Raw genomic sequence first — 23243 nt, 5'->3', positions numbered from 1 at the left:
TACCTCCAGCCTACATCTAATCAGAAGCCCTCGAGCATCTGACATGGCGCCTGTTTTTGTCCCACGAACTTGTAAGATCTGTTGTTCATGTTATTATTTTGCTCTCAGACTTCTCTCCCTCCCTCCAATTTTTTTCACAGATATCATTTATACTTTTGGTAGCAATTACTGTTAATAAATTATATGAAAAAGCAATTCGTGGAGTACATTAGCCAGTATATGAGAAGTAGCTAGTTTCTCTAGAAATCAAGACATACTATACAGATATATACTATGTTTCTTATCTGAAAGCAACCAGTCAGGAAAGGATCGTAATTCTATATAAGCTGAGCCTGTTGGAAGGCAAATGTTTAATATGTAACAAACATTTTCAATATGTTCTAACATTGTAAGTGAATGGGGAATCTAGCTGTAGGAGATAAAATGAACCTTCAGAAGGAATTTTAGTATGAAATTATTCAGTATGGATATTCCATTGTTCGTCATGAACTCTTTGAAGCTGGAAGATGCTAGATACACTAAACTGAGAACCATTAAGTAAACAAGACATCTCCTATGCAATAATTATTGCACAGTCATTTAAAATCCTACCTGTAAATAATTGATCATGGGATGGGGAAATGCATATTTCATAATGGGTAGAAAATGGCATACATTTCTTATAGAACATGATCACAACTAAGTGTGAGGCCATTGTGGTGCACGCTTTTAATCCCAGGGCATGGAGGCAGAGGGAGGCAGAGCTCTGTGAGTGAGTTTAGCCTGGTCTACAACAAGTTCCAGGCCAGCCAGGGTTACACAGTGAAACCTTGTTTCAACAGCAACATAAAAGTAAAACAAATACCCGCCCCCACTAACTAAGTTAAAAAAAAAAAAAAAAGGTAATTTGAATACAAATATTTTGGGGAAAAACTTCACAAAAATGCTGGGAGCTTGTGAGGTTCTGGCAAACCCAGCAAAAAAGAGAATCGCAGAAAAAAAAAAAAAAAAAAAAAAAGCCAGTTGAACAGGGTGAGCTGATAATTGTGGGTAAATTTGTTTCGCTGTTTCTCTATATTTAAACAGTTTCCATAATGAGCATATGTTATTTTACAGTGTTAAAAAGAGTAGCACCTTGCAAAGAATAAGGAGTCTGTTGTGAGCATTTCCCCTGTGTCTGCTTAGTGAGATGCTCTGATAATGTTGTGAGCATTTCCCCTGTGTCTGCTGTAGTGAAATGCTCTGATAAGGCAGCTTCCATCTGAGTAGATTCCATACTGGGCTGCTTTACAGGGCTTATGTGAAAACTAAACCTATATTGTTTAAAAGGATGGCCAATATATTTCCATATATTAAGAAAATGTTACAAATTCCACTGGCCCTGGGAGATCTTTTCCACTGGTTTGTGCAGGAGCCCGGCCTTTCCAGGGTCGCCATTAAACTAAATGTTTTCAAAATAATTGAAAAGCTACCTGTAGACAACAGCTGAAACATACAAGGAAGCAGCATTCCCAAGCAGACACACACACAGAGAGAGAGAGAGAGAGAGAGAGAGAGAGAGAGAGAGAGAGAGAGAGAGAGAGAGAGATGCTGACTGCTCATTCTCCTTGGACCACCCTAGACAAAAGATCCCCCTTTTAAATTTTAAAGCCTTCCATGAAAGATGAGATAGTGTTTTATGAAGTGATTAAATTCCTTATTTTTACATTTTATTAATTTATTTGTGTGCTCTGTGTATGTGTGTGTGTACTCACAGGATGGTGAGTGCCACAGCACATGTGTAAAAGCCAGAGGACACCCGGTGTGAGTACACTCTAGTTTTTCCTCCTATCGTTTTGGTTCCGGGATCGGACTCAGGTCATCGGACTCGGTGGCAAATCAGTTCCTGAGCCACGTTGCCAGCCCTCTGGAAGGATTTCTTAGAAAATCCATTTTCTTGCCTTTCCTTGTGCTAGCTTTACCATGCAAATGAAATTTCATTACACAACTTCTCAGTACTTCTTCTGTATGGAGTACCATACATGTATACACACTGATACTATTTTTTTTTAAACCAAGAACCTATCAAGAAAAAAAAGCATGCTAAAACTTAATTAATTAATTTGTAAATCTCTTCTTTTTGGAGTAATAACCAGTTCTGAGCTTGCTCAGGGCTTCTTTGCTGACTCACGCCCGCAGTCCAGCATTCCTCTCTTCTGTCTCGGAATTTACCCTGGTTTAGAAGGCAAGTTCCATGGCCGCTCCAACAGTATGAGGCAGAGTCCGCTCTGGAGGCTGCCTCGTGAATAGAGCTGTGATTGGTGGGGTGAGGGTCAGTTGGCTCCTAGCAGCCCTTGTACAGAGCGAAGGAGCAATTGCCCTGGAAGGGACAGAAGGCACCCTGGATGCCAATACGTTTAGGCCCAGCGGCTGTGTTAACTTGGGTTAACTAGTGTTCTGTCAGTTACGCGAGACTGATTCTGACAGCGTTGGATCTGTCTGAAGGTGGAAAAGAATTTCCACCTGGTTGGTTTGATAGCCAAGACCCACCGGCCCTGGGAGATCTTTTCCACTGGTCTGTGCAGGAGCCTGGCCTTTCCACGGTCGCTATTAAACTAAATGTTTTCAAAATAATTGAAAAGCTACCTGTAGACAACAGCTGAAACATACAAGGAAGCAGCATTCCCAAGCAGAGAGAGAGAGAAAGAGAGAGAGAGAGAGAGAGAGAGAGAGAGAGAGAGAGAGAGAGAGAGAGAGAGAGAGATGTGCTGGCTGCTCATTCTCCTTGGACCACCCTAGACAAAAGATCCCCTTTCTTTCTTGAGCCCGCCCATCTCACAGGCTTGAAACAAGAATAAAATGGTCACCATCTGGGGGAAGTGCTCTGTAAAGACAAAAGTCCTGCAAACATCTCACACTCAGTACTGTGAAGTTATTAAAATACAATCACACGTAAACTTGAGCAGTGAGCAAGTTCTGGGCAAGCTGACGCAAAGGAAGTGCAGGTGTCTGGTGACAGGGAGGGGCAGATTAGAAACAGGCTGGCTTGTCACCAGAGCCACCTGGGAGAGTTCAGAAAAATAGATCTGTGAGTTCCGAGTGGTATGGACGTAGATGAGTGAGGGTGGCTGGACTTTTTTTCCCTCAAACGTTCTGCAGGCCACATGCTATCCTTTAAATAAAGGAAGAAAGAATAAATAAATGGTTAAAGCTATTGACAAGAAAGAACTAGAAAGTTGCAGACAATTACCAATGGGGTTATGTGAGGAGAAGGATTTTTTTTTTCTCTTTTGACACTCATTATCTGTTTGAAAGCTAAATTACAATCCAGAATTTCTAGAGATGCCTGTACCTTCTGGCTTCAGCTTTCCCATGTCCCCGCTCTCTGCAGCATCCAATACTTAAGCCAGCTTTAATGCTTTCCTAAAGAACCATTAGGATGCCAGGGTTGTTTGCTGCGCCTGCTCTTTGCAGACAGACCTGTTGAAACTCACCCCTTTAATTAAGGTCGGCTGCTGTCCGGTACCTTCTGGAGGGCCCATCTGTAGTAGCGGCAGCTCACAGTGACATCTCTGAGGCTCTCATCCGGCACTGGCTATCCTTACCTGGCTTTGCATGCTCCTGTTTGGGCGTCTTGTATACACTAGGTTTCTAGAACCTTCCTTCATGTGTTGTCTACACAGACGGCTGCTGAGGAGGAAATTGCTGACGTCATTAGAGCTACTGACTGGAAAACTACCCAAGCTGCCAGAAGTGTTCCCCAACTCGAAGGAAATTGTTCCTCATCTGTAAAATCAGTGGAATTTGGAGTAAAGGTAGGGTTGGGCTAAGTCCTGGCTCCAAACTGAGTTTAGGTAAATTACTTAACATTCCCAAGGCTTCATGCTAAGTTTTGAACCTTCTTATGTGGAGTTAGATCATGGGCTTAACACATCGAGATAGTGGGGCCTAGAATGGTGGTAAGTGTTCCTCTCTGTCCCTACCCACCCCACCCCTGCCAGTCTTCACTAGTGACTTGTCAAAGTCTGTTTTGACATCTAGCTGGCTCTCTTCCTTCCAAGCCATAGTCTACCAAAAGCAGATTATACTTTCTCTTGTGGGTGGTTGTATCTAGACACAACACAGCGCAGAAGAATCTATTGGCTCTGGCAGCAATTGCTTCTGTCTTATAGTACTATAACATGATAGGGATTTAATCAGTTTGATGGTCCATTTTATTTGCTACCCTTCTTTATAGCCTTCAGCTTTCTGGGTCAGAAGTGATTCCAGCCATATTTTCTGGTCCTTCTTTATATTTCTTGACTTAGCTTCCCACTAGGTATGTAACTTGTGTAATATGTAAATCGCAGGTTGAGATGAATGAGCCAATCTCTTCGGGAGATGTTCGTTGAGATTCTGCTCTGTATAAATGCTAGGAGTTGGGATTATGAAGGTGAGATGAGTTCTATCTCAATCTCTGGTGACACACAAGACAACAAGAAATTATTCACATACACACATTCCAGGTAATAGATTAATTTGTGTGTGGGTTGTCAGGAATCTTTGAAGAAAACTAATATAACAGCTAATTGGAAGTGTGAACAGATTTGTAATCTTAGAAGCCAAAACCTTTGTGTGTAGGAATCCCCATAGTCGCCTAATACATCTGGTTCTGGTTCTTTTGAATTTTTCCTTACACTCCCAAGAGGGCAAAGGGAAAGAGTGAAAGTAAACAAAACTGGGGTTTTTAGCAAGGAAGAAGGGTGTGTGTGTGTGTACATACACACGAGATGCATGAGTGTGCATCTCTGTGTGCGTGTGTCCGGGCGAGCAAGATCGACTGCCACACCCAGATGGAAGAGTTTAGGAGTCTCTGAGACCAGTTTCACCTGAGAAATGCAATTGCTTAAGGATAGGTTCAAACACACACGTGAGGAATACACTATGTTAGGCTTATAAAGGCATTTAACTACCACTGTCTAATAAAATACACAAAACAAAGCACACTTATTTTAAAAACTATTAAGCAGCAAAGGCAGGCATTGTTAGGCGTGCTGGGCGCCCCTCACGTGTCTGCGTACTTACAAAGGCTTTAGTGTTCTTGTAGGCACGCATTCACCGTTATAAACAGCCTCAGTACTTAGTCTGCTTGCGGTCTTAGCCTGGCTCATCGGGGTTGAAGAATGAGCGAACAGCAAGGATTACTGAGCTCCACTGTATTTGGGAAAAACAAGTGAGTCTGGTGAAGGAGGGAGTTAAAAATAAACCAGAAGCGATGCAAGAAAAACGTGAAGTGACGGGATGCATGGCAGTGTCGGCTGGTTTCAGCAGGTGTGTCTGCTTCTCAGGCAGGATTCTTCTGGAAAAGCTTGCAGGACGAAATTGCACTTCAGAGCAGGTCTCCTCAAGCAGAGAGGGAGGGGGAACTTTCTTAGGTTTCTCCTGCTTCTGATATCCCATGGGGTCAAGCCTCTTCCCCATCAGAGGGCTCGTGCAGGGGTCAGGGTCAGGGGCTTGAGGTAGCCTCTCGTATTTCCAGCCCTTGGACACCACTGTGTGGCATGTCACCCAGGTCTGGAAGTGAGAGGGACATACCAATGCTGATAGGCTCTGTGGACCTGTAGGCCCAGGGTTCAAACTCAAACTGTAGCCTGTTCAGGGAGCTCATCAAAGACAGGTACTGCAGAAGGACATAATGAGGGCACTGGTGTGACCTTCAGGACGAAGACTTATGTGAAAAAAAAAGGAAGTTTTGCAAAAATGGAATATTATGAACCTTGTTCTATTTGCTTTCCTGATGAAAAAGCAAACAAAACAAAACAAAACAAAATAAAACAACAACAACAAAAACTATAGCCACTTTTCCACATCAGTGTTTTGTGACCAAGCTTGCTTTTTTTTTTTTTTTTTTTTTTAAACCAGGTACCTAGGATTCCAGAGACTAGATATGCCATCATTTCTTGCCATTTTCTATAGATGGGCGGGCATTCGGATGTTCTGAGTTCTCTCAATTGTGCAAGGCTTCCGGGAGAACAAATTCGAAGTCCTAAGAGGAGTGTCGGAGGAAAGGCCTTATTGAAAACCAGGCACACACCTGTGGGCCGCTTCAGTGACCTGAGTCTGGGACTACATTAATTACGCACCACTGCACCTTGCCTGAGGGCTGGCAGTTTGAGCTTTCCAGATGGAGCTCTGTAATTTTGATAAACCTTGCTACGCTCCCAGGAGGCTTCCAATTCAAAAGAGATTATTTTTTTTCTCCCCATTTTCACATCTGCCCAAGGCCTTTCCATTTGAGTTATTTTGTCAGTGAATGATGATCTTGCATAAGTAAAGAAATAGAACTATGAATTCTGACTTCTGTGCTTGAGTTTGGGGAGTTTTATCATCTAGGCGATGACATTGATGACATTAGTCAGAGTGTGGTGGGGACTGGGACGGGGGAGGCAGGTGACAGTGTGCTTTCCCAGACAATGTTCATTTGTAAGAAGAAAAAAAAAACATGGGAAATGTTACATGTCTTACATATTAGAAAAGCAAACCCCTTCAGGTTTCAAGAAGATTTTTTTTTTTTAATCTTGTGTTTGTATCTTGTTAAAGCCATGACATTTTGATGGTTTCGAATTTCTTGACCCCTGTTGGGGAGCTACTTGATTTTCCTGTTTTCTAGACAGTTCTTCCTCCTCTGTCTCCAAAGCCTACTCCCCCTGAGTTCACCGCCTACCCATTCTCTTCTTCTGATAAAATGACATTTTGGAAATTGCACTTTTCCCCTGATGTTAATAACTCCCCTCAGTTTAAAACTCAATTGATGTCAGATAGTAATGGTTATAAATAAAAAATAATCTTTCTTCTACTGCCTTTTTGACTCCTTTTCCCAGAAAAGTTTAATAATAACATAGTGTGGTCTGAATAAAAATGGCCCCCATAGGCCCATAGGGAGTGGCACTATTAGGAGGTGTGGCTTTGTTAGAGTAGGTGTGGCCTTATTAGAGGAAGTGTACCACTCAAGGTGGGCTCTGAGGTTTCAGAAGCTCAAGCCAGGCTCAGTGATAAACTCTTTGTTCCTGCTGCTTTCAGATTGGGATGTAGAACTCTCAGCCCTCTCTCCAGCACTGTCTGCCTACATGCTGCTGTGCCCCCATCATGATGATAATGGGCTAAACCTCTGAACTGTAAGCCAGCCTCAATTATATGCTTTCCTTTATAGGAGCTGCTGTGGTCATAGTGTCTCAAACAGCATTTGAAACCCTAAGTCAAGTAGGTCTGTTGGAGAAGGAACAGGAAATTCTACATAGAATTTACATTGTTTCAAAAATATATTGATTGGTATAAATAGAGAAGCCAAAATTTACAGTGTAACCTAGTCCTGAAAGGTGCCTGAATCTTAAGTCCAATGAGTCGGAGAATATTTTCAAAATCTTAAACTAAACTCTAATTCTAACATTTCTATTTTAATGACAACGCTCTGATACTGGGGGATATATCTTGTGGCTTTTGAATGGTAGAACAATTGCACAGATAATAAACTGAGCAAACCTTATACCACTGACTTACACCCCTAATTCTATTTTTTAGTGATTATAAACTGTGCCCCCTGGGTTTGGTGACTGCCTAAAATTGTATTATTATTTTGTTTGTTTGTTCTTTGATATAGGGCTTCTCTTTATAGCCCTGTGTCTTAGCTGCTGTGAACAGACACCATGACCAAGGCAACTCTTATAAGGACAACATTTAATTGGGGCTGGCTTACAGGTTCAGAGGTTCAGTCCAGTATCATCAAGGTGGGAACATGGCAGCATCCAGGCAGACATGGTGCAGGAGGAGCGGAGAGTTCTACATCTTCATCTGAAGGTTGCTAGCAGAATACTGGCGTCCAGACAGCTAGGATGAGGGTCTTAAAGCCCATACCCACAGTGACACACCTACTCCAACAGGGGCCACACCTTCTAGTAGTGCCACTCCCTGAGCCAAGCATATATAAAAACTATCATACCCTGGCTGTCCTGGAACTCACTCTGTAGACCAGGCTGGCCTTAAACTCATGGAGATCTACCTAGCTCTGCCTCCTGCCTAAGTGCTGGGATTAAAGGCTTAAAAATTTAAAAGGCTCAGAATTTTGATATTAGAATCTGGAGTTATTTGTATCTTTTACATGCTAGGACAGAGGAGATGGTTTAGTGGGTCAAGTTTTTGCTGGGCAAGCATGAGGACCTGGGTTCAAACCCCCCTCTCCACATTCATTTAAAGCCAGGTGCTACAGGGTATGCATGTGCTAAGGATGGAGGGAAAGCAGGTGGGTCACTGGCCAGCCAGTCTAGCTGAGACAGTGAGCTTTAGGTTAAGTGAGGCATGTTTCAAAATTGAGGTAGATAGGAGACATCTGACAGGCCTTCAAGCATACACACATGGGCAGGTCATCCACCCCACGCACATGTGCACACATATACCTGCATGTACCACACACATATGTAAATAAGTAAATAAAAATAGAAGCTTTAGAAACCACTGTCTGTATTTGGTAGGGTTTTCTAAAAGAATAGAACTGTTCCATCCACCGTGTGTGTGTGTGTGTGTGCGTGTGTATGTTTTAATGTGTGTTAGTGTGTATGTGTTAGTGTGTGTTAGTATGTGTGTTAGTGTGTGCATGTTACTGTGTGTATGTTAGTGTGTGTTAGTATGTGTGTCAGTGTGTGTGTATTTTAATGTGTGATAGTGTGTGTATGTGTTAGTGTGTGTTAGTGTGTGTGTGCATGTTACTGTGTGTATGTTAGTGTGTGTTAGTATGTGTGTGTCAGTGTGTGTATTTTAATGTGTGATAGTGTGTGTATGTGTTAGTGTATGTATTAGTATGTTAGTGTGTGCATGTTAGTGTGTTAGTGTGTGTATGTTAGTGTGTGTGTCAGTGTGTGTGTGTGGTGTGTGTATGTTAGTGTGTGTGTCAGTGTGTGGTGTGTGTTAGTGTGTTAGTGTGTGTGTGTTAGGATAGGGATTGGGTAGTCCAGCAGCAGCCATTTCTACCCCCAGAGAGCCCTACAACCTTGTAGCTTCTCAGTCTTTGAAACCGGAAGCCTCAGCTTTTCCAGTTTGATGCTAAAGGCTGAGAATAGTCCTGGAGAGTGGGCGATCTTTAGTTCATGCTGGAAAGCTGAACAGCCTGAAGTCTGATGGGGCAGAAGGTGGTAGAGGTGGTGCAGCAGCAGCAGGTGCACCTATCTGCAAGAGAAAGACTGACAACAGGCAGCACTGTTTTTCTCCATCTGTCCTGCTGCCCACTCCGAGCACAGGCCATCTTTCCTCAGCTCGTTCTTCCTGGGAATGCCCTCACAGAGCCGCCCTGGGTGTGTCTCTTAGTTGACAGCAGGTCCCTACCTAGTTGATAGTCAAGAATAACGATTGTACCGATTCTCACACCTCTGATCCCCAAGCTGCTACACCAGCTCAAGCTAGAGTGTATTTCAGTACAAATTATAGTTTAAAACTATAGCTTTGTAGAGAGGTTAAAAACTTTCTATGTGGCCAGGCAGTGGTGGCACATGCCTTTAATCCCAGCACTTGGGAGGCAGAGGCAGGCGGATTTCTGAGTTCGAGGCCAGCCTGGTCTACAGAGTGAGTTCCAGGACAGCCAGGGCTACACAGAGAAACCCTGTCTCAAAAATCCAAAAAAAAAAAAAAAAAAACAAAAACCAACCCTTCCGATGTGATACACTCTCTGAAATGTTGAGAGCAGCTCATTGAGCCCCAACACTACCTTTGAGAACCCTCAAAGGTCCAGAGACACCCACTGTTGGGATGGGAGGTGCGTCGTGGCTGCGCAGGGATGGACATGGACTCTGATGGTATCATTGTTGTGATCTTGTCCCCTGCCTAGTCATATTGGCTGCTTGATACCTATGACTTCTCAAGTGGATAATAATAATAATAATAATAATAATAATAATAATAATAATATTTACTGATTTTCATTCAACTGCCGAGTCACTGGCAGAGACAGGAGCAAGTGCTTAGAGGGGCTGGGTATCTTCCGCCAGCATGAGTCTCAGGCTTGCCAACTCTCCTGCATAGGGACAACTGCCAACTCTGCAGGAATCTTCTAGGCCTTCAGAACTAAGTTGGACCATTCCTTAAATGCCCCTTTCTTTTTTTTTTTTTCTTTTCCTTTCTCTTTCTTTCTTTCTTTCTTTCTTTCTTTCTTTCTTTCTTTCTTTCTTTCTTTCTATTAAGAAAAAATATTAAGGCCGGGCGGTGGTGGCGCACGCCTTTAATCCCAGCACTTGGGAGGCAGAGGCAGGCAGATTTCTGAGTTCGAGGCCAGCCTGGTCTACAGAGTGAGTTCCAGGACAGCCAGGACTACACAGAGAAACCCTGTCTCGAAAAAACAAAAAACAAACAAAAAAAATATTAAGGATAATTAGCCCACCCTTAACTTTGTGGTTGTATTTTTTTCCCTCTGCTGCTGCTATAGGATGCTGCATAGAGGACCTCATGTTAATTTTTTAAAATATATTTATGTGTGCGTGCCACATATGTATGGGTGCCTGTGCAGGCCAGAATAAGGTTCCAGATACCCTGAGCCAGAATACCAGGTGGTTGTGTGCCACTTGATGTTGGTGCTGGGATCTGAACTCACATCCTCTGGAAGAACGGGGAGTACTCTTTAATGCTGAACCATCTCTCTAGCCCCTTAAGTGTGATTTGCTTGTTTACATTTCTGCCAAGAACAATGCTGTGGTGAATAACTTTGTTACTATGTCAACCCCTACTCGGTTAGGGCTCAGAGTATTGTAGGATGGCAAATGACATAAAGTGGTAATACAGATGATACAAAATGCCCCTCGCTCTGGCAGATGAAACGCAGAGGCATTAGGCTATGAACATAGCCTAAGATGGGGGCCTCAGTCCTCGTGAGAAACGACACAGGCTGGGGCCAAAGCTAAGGTTCCCAAACTCCCAACACCCAGATGTCACTGGGGACATCAAGGAGTCAGGGATGGGCCCACAGGCTGGTGATGAGCCCAGGGTGGGGGGTGGGGGATTGTCCCCAACTGCTGGACACCCAGACACCCAGGCACCACTGGGAACTTGGAAAGTCTGGAACAGGGCTTTCCATCCAGCAACAAGGGGAGGGAATGTCGGGGGAGGGGGATCCAGCTTACATCAGGGGTGAATGTCTGTGTCTGGAGGGCACAGGGGCCGTCTGCAGGAGACTTAGGTGTCTTGGCTCTGTATGATGAAGGCTGCCCCCAAGGGCAGCTCTTGATGAGAGAGATAGTCATTTTGTCCAAACAGTTTACTGGCAATGGAAAATGGATGCATACGACTTACTCAGGGTGGACCAGAGATTAAATACCTTTTGCAAGAAGGAATGCCCGAGAAGGGACGCTTATTGGCTAAATCCTCAGAGTCGGCCCATCTAGTTACCTCATTAGTATGGAGAACTCTATACTCTATGTCTATGCTATGTGACTAAGTGTTATGATCTTCATGTGGGGTGTCTTGGTCACGTGCTCCACGACAGGAACCCGGTTGGGAGTAGATGAAACACCTGTCGTTCTCAGAGGTGAGATTTCCCCGGGGTTTCTGAAACCTCTCAACCTTCCCAGTCTTTGGTGACACGGTTCCACTTGCCTCACACGGAGGTGGCGAGGGAAGTCGGCAACACAAGCTAGCGCATGCCTGAAGCCGGCAAAATGTGAAGGGAGAGGCTGAAAAGCCAGAGACTGTGTGCTGTTTGAGGATCTCCGATCGGCTGGGTTTCGCAACAGGTGCCTAACACCAGCACTCGGCAGTCTGTGCTAAGAGGATCATGAGTTGAAGGTCAACAGGGTTGTATGAAGAGACCTTGGCAACACACACACAAAATGTGTACATACACACATGCACATACCCACACAGGTGCACATGCACACACACAAACGTGCAAGCGCAGAGACCACTTTCCATATTGATTGAAGTTCTGAGAAGACTAAACCAAGAGATTATCAGACTGTAGATGATTATGAGTTAGAAATATTAAAATCTGGCCGAGGGACCACTAGATGATAGAAAAAGCAAACATTTCTGAGTGGCTTCCTCTGGGCATTAAAGATGGGAACTCTGAGGGAGAGGAATGAGAGAAGTCTGAAGAGTAATGAGGACTGGCATACAGACCCACACATACATGGTGTGTGTGTGTGTGTGTGTGTGTGTGTGTGTGTAACACTGGTCAGGACTTATGGTGGCTTCAGGGTGGCTGGTTGAATTTCAGAGGGCACAAAGGAAGGGTGCCCAGAATACCTGCAAGCAGTTCTTTTGTGATAATTTGGCGAATTATCTTTTGTCGCCTAAATTTAATCGTTCAGATGTTTTTGTTTCCTTTGCTTTAAAGCGTTAACAGATGCAAAGGTGCCTGGATGGTTGTGCAGTTAGAACTCTTTGCCTGTAGTCTTTCTACTTGCAAGACAGTTTGGCGAGACTCTCTGTCTAGCGTGCCCATTTCCTTGCTGTCTAGCGTGCCCATTGCATCTTATCCTGCTTCAGTGCCTTCTTGGAATAAACTCTCCTGTGCAGAAATCTAAAGCCAGCCTGACAGTTACCCTTGATAAGAGATTTGATTGCTTAGAAGCTCTCCAGAGGATTTTCCTTGTTGTCAGGAGCTGCAATAGATAATAGATGTCTTACCGGTGTAGCAAGTCCTTTCAGTGAAGATATGTAACCTTTTTTAAATTGAGGTGATTTTTTTTTCTATTACATTTTTGTTTCATGATTTTTGACATTTTTCTTTGGGGCATCATTAAAAGTTCCACACAAAGGCTTTTTTGAAAAGGCTTCCTCCTGCTTGGCATGATGAGTGCATACAAATGCATCCAAGAGCTATGGGGGAAGCAGCCCCACCCGTGTGGTGGCTCTCTTCCCAGGGTCCGATGCTGGCGGTACTGTGGCTTTCTATGCTGCGCTGGGCTTCTTGCTCCTTCTGGATGGATAATGGGTGCAGGCTGGGATGCAAGGCCAAGCAAGCTTATGTCATAGCAAGCACACCTGTTCTCTGTGGTGGCTATAAGTTCCAGTTTATGGCATTCCTCTTCATTGTGGTGGTGCTAACCAGAAAGAGTCTGGTGAAGCCTTCAGTTTGTTGTTGAGGAGAGAGCCAGATGTCACGGTGAGGCTCTGAGAGTCTTAAATTCTTTCCCTGGCCGTCCTCGAACTAGCTCTGTAGACCAGGTTGGCCTCAAAACTCACAAAGATTCACCTGACTCTGCTTCCGTTGTGGTGGGATTAAAGGTATGTGCCATCACCACCCGGCTGAGTCTTCAACTCTTAACTGTTGGAGAAACATCCACATATAAATTTTAGGGTTCTCCTCATCAATCCACTCCATAAAACTATCAGAAGGAATCCTGGTGCCTAGTGGATCAGGAATCCAGTGCAGGAGTGCAGGGAGATGCCTGGGCTGATATCTGCAGGCCCGTGGTCTTACCGGTGGCTCTCAGCACGCAGCCTGGACAAGGTGCAGTTCCCCCACTGGCTCCATTGTTCCTGCTAACATTAGTTAGTGACTTTCATGTCCAGTAAGCAATTTAGGAGAATAAACAGAAAGATTGGCCTGTTTTAAGTGTACTTAAGCCTTTTAACTCTAAGTTTCTCCCCCCCCCCTTCCTTTTGAATTTTGTTTTCCTGTGATTTTTGTTTTATATTTTCCTACTGCAACTCTTTTGAATCTGTTCATCTACATTTTTCCATCTCCTGTTATCTGGTCATGTTTTCCTTGAGTCCCCACATTTCTACTTTATGCTCTTTTTTTCAAAAACTTCATCCTGCTGCATTAAATGTTACCGATGAAAGCGTTCCTCGTCCGTTGCTTTGCTCTGTGTTGGTTTCTTGTTTTGAGGATGTGGTTGCACACTGGATAGAGGCAATCTAAAGAAAAGAGAGGTTTGTTTTGCTCCCCGTTTGCAGGGATGCGGGCCATCGCTGGGGCTTGGAGGCTGTCTTTGGCAATGCTTGTCTACATCTTGACACATCAGGAAGCAGAGGGCTGTAAAGTGACCCATTTCCTCGTGGGGACCCCCACCTCCTAAAGGTTCCATGCTTCATCGCAACAGCGATGCCACCTGGAGACCAAGGGAGCGAAATGTGAGGGAAATTTCACGGTCAAACCAGAACCTGCCCCTTTTCTCCAAATTTTCATCCAAGTATCTTTATATATTGGCACCACTTTCCATTTCTCATCATTAAACCAACCGAGTTTTCCTACACCTGTTCTTTGCAGGAGTTTCCAGCATTCTACAATCCTGGGTCATAAGAGAATTGAGCTCTGTATCTCAAGATATCTCTTACCCTCGAGGCTTTATATTTCTCTTCTATTATCTATTTTATTTTTTATTTTTTATTTATTTTATTTTATATTTTATTTTATGTTGTAGTGTAGGTATAAATCCCAGGCCTTGCATTTGCTCTGTAGGCATTTCCCTATCAAGACAAACTCCCAGGCCAGGAGTTACACTTTTCCTTCTGTCATCCAGCTGAGTCTTCTTGCAGATGAGGGTGTCTTTGCTCTCCCCTTTCTCCCACACAGCTTTTGTTAAATCTCAGCTGCTTCTTCAACATTCATATGTGGTTTGAAAGCTGGGCTATATACTGGCGTCATAGTTTGCGAGAGAAAAGAGAAATGTTTCTAGATCTTGAGGGATGGGGATTAGTTTTTTTTTTTTTTTTTCCTTTCTCCTCTCTTAAATGATATCTGAATATGGAAAGAGAGATGGTAATGAATTCAGACATTTCATACAGTGGCTCCTCCATAATTCTTCAGAATGCTGGTGTCTGTGTTTTAGGAAAAACTAGAAATCTACATGCCTGTAGCCTAAATTTGTCCTTAGTGTTCGGCTACTCAGAATTATAGATTTTTAGAGTAAAATCAAAAGTCTTTCAAACTGGTTTGTCGAGCACGTCTCTAACAACACAGCACTACTGAATCAGGCTTTTGCCTAGCTCTTACTTGGGGCCTAGTAATAAGAATACACTCAAAATTACAGGGTTCCAAAAGATAGATCAATTATGCTTACACTCCTTACAAAACACTAGGCTTCCCAATGTCTAACTATTCCCCACATCATCCCTCAAGCTCAGACTCTGGAATCCTGTGGCTCACCTGTGTCTTGGGTTGGGATTGCTGGGAGAAAACTGAGACCAGTGTCCACTCCACGTAGCTGCAAGTATCCACTTATCTGGAAAGAACTCTTTTCACAGTGTTGATAGCAGAATTCGGGGCACTTCTGATCCTGAAGAACTTTATCATAAATCAGAAACTTGTCAGCTAATGTATTATGTTTGTGGCACTGCAGTATTATGTTTGTGGCACCCAACTGTTGAGGTGTCTGAACTGTGTTCGGGTGGTGGGTAGCTGGATTTAGACTTATGGTTGTTGCTTTTACTGACAGCATGATTGTTTTCTGCCTGAATTTCAGTATTGTTATGAAAGAAATCCCTGCAAGCTAATATTTAGGACAGTCTTGTCAGTCACATTCTGGTTCTCAAATTCCAATTCAACTTCTGGTAGAGTTGTTTCTTTTTCAGATTCATAAGATAGAATTCCTTTTGCAAACATTTATGCACACATCAGAGAGGTGCTTGGTGATTCAACACATGCTGAGGGGTTTGTACCAAAAGCAGCTGCAGAAACTTAAAGTAGGATCCATGGTCACCAGTACATGTCTCTTCTGAAATTTAGACTCTGTTTCGACAGAAATAGGGTCGTTCTTCAGAATGCATAATTCCATTAAGCTCTGGGCTCAACCCACATGCTTTGTTTAAACTTAGCATTCTTCAAATCCTGAAACTGCCACCTCCTCCGACTGTTGCTCCAAGTTCAGTATATTCTGCTAATCCATCACAATGGCATGAAAGCACTTTCTCTTGGGTCCCTTGTGTGTTTGGATACCTTAGACCTGGGAGAGTTCTTTAGTTCCCCAAGGCCCTTGACCTTGAAACATGCTGTTAACAAGATCCCAGAGTCTAGGATTCTGACTGAATTAAAACAAACTCAAACTGGTTTGTCTTTGCCCTCATTGGAAACTGTTAGGAATATGGGTGTGAAAAACACTGACAACCACAACTCCTGTTCTTACCTGAGGAGAAAGCCTTCTCTTCCTAGCACTAATGGTGAATGGCCGGTGGCTGACCATCGATGCCAGGCTTGTCAGACTATAGCCTTTGTCTTCAGTGGGTACCAGAGCATTTCCTCAGTCTTCCACTGCAAGCACCCCTGACAAATCAGGATCAGGTAGGTCTCATAACCAAACACAGCTATGCTCTGATATTCTAGTCTATGTACTTGCTATATGGAATGTACATCTTAAAAAAAATAACAAAACAAAACCTCTCTGTAGATCAGGCTGGCCTTGAACTCAGAATCCTCTTGCCTTAGTCTCAAGAGTGCTGCTATTGTAAGCATATACTGCTTTTCTTGGATCATAGAAAAATATATACTGTTTAAGAACATTTTCTGGGCCAGCAAGATGGCTTAGTAGGTAAAGGTGCTTGCTACCAAATCTGATGATTTGAGTTCAAGCCTTGGGACCAACATGGTGGAAGAACACCAACTCCTGAAAATTGGCCTCTGACCTCCACACTTGTGTCGGGGCACACGCCACCCTCCACACATATAAATAATCAAATGTTAAGCAGAATTAAAAAAATATATAAAAAGAATATTTTTCTAGTAATCAGTAACAGCAATCCATTCAAAACTGTATTAAGCAAAACTGGGCAAATTACTGTAAGTAATTTTGAGGTTGTAAGGAAACTGTACTCTATAAAAAACAGGAAGCCCTCTCTGTGGTATAGAGAAATACTTATTTGCTTAATGTATGGCTGTGGGGGGCAGGTAGAAGAAACCATACAATTTAGAGTCTAAGGTCTTTGTTTAGCCTTCAGCCTTCTAAATTTATCTCCTTTTGCTTGAACCATAAAAGTAGCCTCAGATGCAGACTTGGCTACAACCGGTCTAATGAAGAACACTGCAGAACAGTGGATGTTGCGGCTCCCAGCTGCTTTTGTACAGGAATTTCCAGAGATTCTTGTATCCTTTACTCTAAAGCTAGAACCATGTGGCCAAAGCTGCTAAGTTGGTCTGCTTGCTGGGGCTGAAGCATAGCTCCCTTGGTCAAATACATTTTCCTTCACTGCTTAAGCCTGGCTGTCCTGGAAGCTTGGCTATCCTGGAATTTGCTTTGTAGACCAGGCTGGCCTGGAACTCAAGAGATCCACCAGCCTTTGTTCCCTGGGTGTTGGGATTTAAGGTATGTTCGACCATGCCAACCCCTAAGCTTTTCTTCAATTCCTTTTCACAAGTTGTAAGCTTATGTGTGTGGGTGTGTGTGTGTGTGTGGGGGGGTGTTCTTGCCCCGAGGGCACCACTTCCTTCATTCCATTTAGCACCAGGCTTTCCTTTAAACCTCTTGTTTCCTTGAGCTCTGGACTCAGCTCTGTTGCACTTCCTGGTACTCCTGTGGATCTGGACATAGATCTCTCAGCCCATTCTCTAGCACCGTGTCTGCCTGCACGCCAACAGACTCCCGTCCACGGCAACAATGGACTACATCACTGAACCTGTAAACCAGCCCCGGTCAAATGCTTTCCTTTATTAGAGTTGCCATGGTCATGGCGTCTCTTCACAGCAATAGAACTCACAGTTCAAGCTGCAGAGCCTGCTCCTTGTCATTATAGAGCCGTATGATTATAACTAGCCACCAATAATCATGTGACATAATACTAGGGCTGTTTTGAAATTACCTCTGCCAATAGCATTAATCCAAAATGCTTCAATTTAGCTTCAGGCAGATTTATTTATTTATTTATTTATTTATTTATTTATTTATTTTTTTATTGGAACACAGTCAGAAAACAGCCACATTCTTCATCAAAATATCACAAGTATGATCTCTAGACCACTTACTAATATTCTTCTCCTCTGAAACCTCCTGAGCTGGGCCCTCATAATCTACATTGCTCTGTTTTCCATGTACTTAATAGGATGGCCCATTAAGTCCTGCTTAAAATGTTCAATTGCTTCTTCACCCAAGTTCCAAAGTCCATATTCTACCAAGAAACCTGGGCAGGCTTGTCATAACAATATCCCACTCCCGGTACCAATTTCTGCCTTAGTCACTGTTTCATTGCTGTGAAGAGACGCCGTGACCATGGCAACTCTAATAAAGGACAGCGTTTGACTGGGGCTGGTTTACAGGTTCAGTGATGTACTCCATTGTTGCCGTGGACGGGAGTCTGTTGGCGTGCAGGCAGACACGGTGCTAGAGAATGGGCTGAGAGATCTATGTCCAGATCCACAGGCAGCAGAAGAGAGAGACACAGGGTCTGGCTTAGGCTCTTGAACAAAGTCCACCTCCAGTGACACACTTCCTCCAACAAGGCCACACCTCCTAATTCCTGTCAAGGAGTGCTATTCCCAAAGACCAAGCTTCAAATATATGAGTCTCTGGGAGCCATTTCTAGTCAAAGCACTAGAGTAGCTCTCCTCATGCTCAAACATTGCTAGATCTCCTCTCCAAGACTACAGATGACCTTGTAGTAAATGTGCATTCGGGTCACTGTGGGACTCGCACATATTAGCATTATTGTCTTCTGTACACCCATGATGTTTGGAGTATGATGTTGAATAAATTAAAGAGCCAATCCTCCAAATGTGCATACACCATGTCTTAGTCAGGGATTCTATTCCTGCACAAACACCATGACCAAGAAGCAAGTTGGGGAGGAAGGGGTTTATTCAGCTTACACTTCCACATTGCTGTTCATCACCAAAGGAAGTCAGGTCTGGAACTCAAGTAGGTCAGGAAGCAGGAGCTGATGCAGAGGCCATGGAGGGATGTTACTTACTGGCTTGCTTCCACTGGCTTGCCCAGCCTGCTTTCTTATAGAACTCAAGACTACCAGCCCTGGGATGGCACCACCCACAAGGGGCCCTTCCCCCTTGATCACTAATTGAGAAACTGCCTTACAGCTGGATCTCATGGAGGCATTTCCTCAACTGAAGCTCCTTTCTCTGTGATAACTCCAGCTTGTGTTGACGTAAAACCAGCCAGTATACACCAAATAGAGCATTCTGCCTGTGTGTCAAACATCCCCTCTTCCTACATTTACAGAGTTCTCCTCTGCCAGGCAGAGTGCCTGTTTTTAAGACACAGACTACAGGGAAAAGAGAGGAAAGTCTACTTACAGTTCATTTGGAATATGAACTGCAAGAGTTAAAGCATCAGTTCTCAACCTGTGGCTCGCAACCCCTTCGGGATCAAATGACCCTTTCATAGGGGGTCGCCTAAGACACCAGAAAACACAGGTATTTACATGACGGTTCATAACAGTAGCAAAATTACAGTTATAAAGTAGCAACAGAAATAATGTTATGGTTGGGGGTCACTACAATGCGAGAAACTGTATTAAAAGGTCACAGCGTGAGGAAGGTTGAGAACCACTGAAGTAAAGTGGTCTGGGATCACAGGTAAGGGTGTGAACTCTGAATAGAGGTAGGGCTGGGTGGCAGGCAAGCATCAGAGACAAAGAAATGGAAGCCTGGGTTAAGTAATTACTGACTACACATGATAAAATGTATGTATGTGTGTGTGTGTGTGTGAGTGCTCACGCGCACGCGTGCATGTGTAAACATCTCTTTAGAAAAAAAAAAAAACCTGTAAAGACAGGGCTGTATGAAAATAGGGATCCCACAAAGTTGTCTCTTAAGAGCAAACTTGTCTCTCTTTGTTTGAGTCTTTGGATGGTAACTTTTTTGTAGAGGTGTGTGTGTGTGTGTGTGTGTGTGTGTGTGTGACTCACTGTCTCACAGAAGGTGCAGAGATGAAATGTAATAAATGTTTGATAGACAACATAGCATTAAGGAGGGAAGTTAGGAGTCTACAAATGACGAAGGCCCTTTGAAACAAGATATATTTAATAATTCTTTGGGAGCTAGCATGGATAAGAATTAGAGATGAGTTACTAAATAGTTAATGACTTTCTATGTTTCTGTTGGATTGCAAGAGGGTTACATTCACCCGACACTCTGTGGTGAGGTACACTGATTACATATATTAAACCATTTAACTCTCAAAACCTTGATGAGGTAGGCATTCTTATTTCCAATTATCAGTGAGAAGATTGGCGTTATTGCAGATGAACTCACCTAAGGTCATACAGGTCAGTGGGTGTCTGGTCATAGGGACCACACACCTAACTTATTTTTTATTACCACCTCCTAGATGTACTCAACACAGAATGACAGCCCCTGCCTCTGAGTAACACAAACATTGGCAGAAATACCGAGGATGACTCCCCCCTCCCCACCCCTCCCCACCCGGTTAGATTTTCAGGGCTTGATTCTGTCTGTACTTTTTTTTTTTTCCCCCAACTTGGAAGCCCGAATATGGGATGGAAGTTTGATAAACAAAACAAAACAATTAAAACAGTTCCCGTAAAAGATGAGAGAAGGCCTCTGGAAACTGCAAGAGGAAGAATCTGGGTTTTACCAGCTCCACCCGCCCCCGGTTCCCCTAACCTCCCACTCCACCTTCAGGTATCCACGGACGCGGAATCTCAGGTCGGTTCTGCTTGTTCGGACTGCTCAATTCACAGTCCAAAGCCTCTTTCTATCCCAGGAGAGCTCATCACCTTCCAGGGAAGCCCCAGGGTTTCCAGCCAGAGTGGTTCCCAGGGAAACCGCTTTGGAGGGACCCTGAACTCCGCGCGCGCGGGGGACAGCATGCACTGAGCCCCTCCTGGCGCCAGGGGACGCCGCAGCGCGCGAGCCCCCTCGCCCCTCCCTCCTGGCCCCGCCTCTAGTCCCGCCCTCTCTCCCGGGGCGGTGGGGGTGGGGGGGAGGAGGGACGGCCGCTCCCCGCCCGGCGCTCGGCGCAGGCGCAGTCGGCTCTCCCTCCCTCGGCTCCCATCGCAGCGCGCCCGCCGCGGCGGACTGGAGCGGCGTCTGTCCGCCGCCGTCCTCCGCGTCTCCGGAGCTGGGCACGCGCACCCTGCGGCTCTGCGAGCGCCGCCGAGCGCGGGCGGCGGCCGCGGCGGGTCCGGCAGGTGAGTGCGGCGGCGGCGGGAGGGAGAGGCGGGCGGCGTGAGCACCGCCCCCTCGGCGCCTCGCCTCGCGCCCTCGTCCCGCCGGCCCCGGAGCGCGGCCGGGCAGGTGCAGGAGGCGGCGGGGAGGGCGCGGACGTCGCCCGCCCCACTGCGGAGCCCCGGGGACCCGGAAGGCGGCGGCCCCGGCGCTCGGCGCTCACCTGGCGGCCCGCGCGGCCTCGGTCGCGGAGTTGCTCAAGTCGCGGGCGGCGCGGTTGGCCGGGGATGTGCGGGGGTCGCCGGTTCCCGGCTTCTCCTCCGCGCTCGGCCCGGCCTGACTTGGGGAGTTGGGACTCCGGGAGTGAGTGGGAGAACACCGGCTCCCCCCTGCGTGGGCCGCTCGCCCCCACCGCCCGCGGAAAAGCGAGGCTGGGGAGAGGATGGTGCCGGGTGGACGCTGCAGCACGCGAAGAGTTGCCAGTTGTTGGAGATGAAAACATCGATCCGTAATGGCTGGCTGGAGCACTCTGCTCCGAGTTCGAGCCGCTGCCCCAGAGGCGCTTTAGTTTCAAGGAAATGTTGCCTGTTTCCAGCCTACTTGTTTATGCACTCCTCAGTGTCCCCCATGTCAAGGAAAAAGAGCCTTGTGATTTTTTTTTTTTTGCTCTGGAATGATTGCATAATTGGAGGAGAGACCCGATAAGAGGATTAAAACAGACCGTTCTATTGTAAATCTCTTGAAAGACCCGGTTTCTGTTCATTACAGTGTTCTTAAGTTGTTTTTTTTAAACAATGAATCGAGAGGAAAAAGAAGGCAGAATAAGTATGCAGCCCATCGTTGTAAATATTTGATACTGTTAAATATTTCACCAGTTTTATGGGGCCTTGTTCAGTTAGCGTATGTTATTTATTTACTAGGACGGTGCGTTTTTTTTTTTCAGAGGACTTTTCATGTTTGAATAGACACTGCATTCTGAATCTACTCCTAAAGGCCCCAGGAGAACACATCGCAGGAACTTAACAGTTACACGGATTTACTCAGCAATGCATTCTTAACTATAGGAACAGACATCTTTCAACTTTTTTCTCTTTCCGGTCCAACGATGTTTTGAATTAATGCATACTTTTGGGAATGATCGAGCTCGATGAAACGCTTCATTGCCCTTGTCACATAGCAAGTCCTCTGTGCTGCCGAATGAATCTCACCTTCCACGGTCTGGTTGATGTTCATCCGCTTTGTGGAGTTCTGATGTCTCTGTTTGAATGAAGCTGTACTTCTGAATTGATGTAATTCTATACTTTGAAACATATTCTTTGCCTCAGATTTTCTTTACGCCTCTATTCTACATCGATGAGCTACAAAAAAAAAAATTTTTTTTTTCCAACGGAAAAATTCCTAGGATTAGGCCACCCCTCAATTTTACGCCGTGGCAGAATAGAAACTTGGACATAGCGTTAATTTTGTATGGATTGTATGGGTTAGGTAAACCTCGATTCTCTGCTGAGCAGGTGTCACTCAGAGGCTTAGCCCTAACGAAAACGACCTAACTTTCAAACCCTCTCTCACCAAGCATGCTGCTTTGAGTAAATCATTTATTGAGCATACTATGTAGAAACATTGCAATGTCTGTAGTTGGCGCTTTCCTGTGTTTCACCCTAACATGAACTTTATAAAGATATGAGTTTAACTAGACATTCCATTGAGATGTTGGGGAAGGAGGAAGGAAGAAAGAAGGTTAGCCTGACTGTAGCCTGGGTGGGCACCGTGCCTGCTGTTTGAGGCCATTTTTAGGTTATAGGTAGCTTTGTCAGATTTTTCAAACCTGGAAACCGAAGTGCAGAAAATCAAAATAACTTGCCCGAAGTACATAGTTGTCATTTATAGTGACTGATTGAAAAGCCAGTATTAAAAACTATTTGAGAACCCCGAATGTAGATTTAAACTCTGTGTTCCTCAGGCCCTGACTGGTCTATGCCCTCTGACAAAAGAGCTCTGCATTCAGAGAGCAGGCCAGTGAAAGGTGGTGTTCTTTGTGTGTCTGATTAAAAACCCAAGTGTCCCGATGGTGGTGACATCGCCGTTGCCACTGTTACTGAGTTCGAAGTCCTGATCTAAGCATGCTCCAGCTCACTGCCCCTCACCCACCAAGAGATAGGTCATTTGTATCCCCTTGCCTTTCGTAGTTGAGGAAATCGATACATGAGTGGTTGTGTAGCTTAGCCGGGATCATATAGCTGATTAAGTGACAGGTCGA

At 44.8% G+C, this 23243-nt stretch overlaps 2 protein-coding genes across 10 annotated transcripts in view; one reads left to right on the top strand and one right to left on the bottom strand.

Annotated features, from left to right (window-relative positions):
- The window catches only part of Best3 (bestrophin 3), a 78071-nt gene extending 73004 nt beyond the window's left edge, over positions 1 to 5067 (bottom strand). For both annotated transcript variants that reach the window (XM_076920291.1, XM_076920288.1), the window contains exon 1: positions 3453 to 5067. The gene's annotated coding sequence lies outside the window, so the exon portion shown is untranslated. The remainder of the gene's footprint in view (positions 1 to 3452) is intronic.
- A 15772-nt stretch (positions 5068 to 20839) lies between these two features.
- Positions 20840 to 23243, top strand: part of Rab3ip (RAB3A interacting protein) — a 44879-nt gene continuing 42475 nt past the window's right edge. For 3 of the 8 annotated variants that reach the window (XM_076920279.1, XM_076920280.1, XM_076920283.1), the window contains exon 1: positions 20842 to 21009. The gene's annotated coding sequence lies outside the window, so the exon portion shown is untranslated. Of the gene's footprint in view, positions 21010 to 21929; positions 22276 to 23243 lie in introns of all 8 variants that reach the window. The other 5 variants (XM_076920282.1, XM_076920281.1, XM_076920285.1 and 2 more) reach the window with 3 other exon arrangements.

This window comes from Arvicanthis niloticus, chromosome 22, assembly GCF_011762505.2.
Source record: "Arvicanthis niloticus isolate mArvNil1 chromosome 22, mArvNil1.pat.X, whole genome shotgun sequence".
Lineage (NCBI taxonomy): Eukaryota > Metazoa > Chordata > Mammalia > Rodentia > Muridae > Arvicanthis > Arvicanthis niloticus.
This window is presented reverse-complemented; position numbering and strand designations above follow the sequence as displayed.